General features: G+C 54.0%; 1 pseudogene; it reads right to left on the bottom strand.

The window, feature by feature from the left end:
- Positions 1-261: 261 nt before the first annotated feature.
- On the bottom strand, positions 262-672 carry LOC107123660 (annotated as a pseudogene).
- Positions 673-1329: the final 657 nt, after the last annotated feature.

Below are 1329 nucleotides of genomic sequence, written 5' to 3'. Positions count from 1 at the left end.
GGATTTGTGAAAGAAAAAAGGGCAAAGAGGAAAGAAAAAGAAGTGGGGATGCCAGGGGGGGGGGGTTATGAAAAAAACAATAGAAATGGAGGGTGGGGTAGAGGCAAGGAGTGGGGCAGAGGGCTGGAATATACAGCGATCTGGCCTCGGGGTCGGTCCCATGATGGTAGGGCCAGGGGCTCTGGGCAGTCACCGCCACCTTGGACATCCTTACACCGTTCCATCAGTAGTACCACGGGCGGGGCCACGCAGGAAGGCATGTCAATACTGGGATCTCCGCAAGTGGTTGGCCATCTCAAAGCACTTCTTGTTCATGCAGCCGCCGTGGACACCTTCCTTCCCCATCACGAGGACTATTGTCTTGCTGGTCATGGCTGCTGTGATGTTGAAGGTGGGGGCTCTGCCTGTGCTCTTGGTCCACAGGTCCATGGTGCAGTCCCCGTCTGTGTGCAAGCTGTTCCGGATGACGGAACACTTCTGGCCCTCCAGCGTCAGCCCGTTCACAAACAGGTTGTCTTGGTCCTTTCCTACCAGGACGTTCATTTCTGCAGGCATGATGCCGGCGAAGGTCTTGCCCGGGGGGGCGGCCCAGACTGACGGCACATCCTTGTAGCCCATGATGGCGGTGTCCTAGCAGGTGCCGTCGGCCATCAGGCTGTCGATGTAGCTCATTGCTGCTGCTGCTGGCTGGGCACAGGCTGGCCGGGCGGGCCGGGGAGGGAGCTCTCCCCTGTGTAGTCTGCGAGCGAGTGCGGGCAGGCAGTGGGTGAGCTGGCGGGCAGTTGGCGTCAGGGCTGCTCCTTCCTGGACATGCACCATGAGCAACCATTTTGATTTCATATGATTTGGGGTTAGGTCTGAGTGGCATGAGGGGAGAGACCCAGAAGAAGTCTTTGTCTGGGAGCCGATGGTAGCATTCAACAGACTCATCTGGTCTGATTGCTTTTCCTTGTTTCTGTGTGTGCCCTGTGGACTGATGACCTAGTTTGGAATTTGGCCTATAATTTAGTAGAAGGCAGGAAGAAGGGAAAGGTCTTTATACATTTGCTTTCCTCCCTCTACAACACTCTTCCTGGCATGTGCTCCTAGCAGCACTTACTAGGTTGAGTCTGGTGAAAAGAAAATTCCTCTTGGATCTGGCAACAGTACATTCTCTGTGTTTTTCATCACATCTAGGTACAGCATTGTCGGGCTGTGATTCTCACCTGAGTGCAGGGGGAGCCATAGGTCCTGAATCCAGGTATGACTGACATAATTAAGGTTGACACGGACAAGCTTTTATCATTGAAGGGGTTCTAAAACACTCTGCATGGAAGTTGCTGAGGATAA

Source organism: Gekko japonicus, unplaced genomic scaffold (assembly GCF_001447785.1).
Source record: "Gekko japonicus isolate JY-2015 unplaced genomic scaffold, Gekko_japonicus_V1.1 scaffold162, whole genome shotgun sequence".
NCBI classification, from domain to species: Eukaryota; Metazoa; Chordata; class Lepidosauria; order Squamata; family Gekkonidae; genus Gekko; species Gekko japonicus.
Note: the sequence above shows the minus strand (reverse complement) of the source record. Positions and strands in the feature narration are given on the sequence as shown.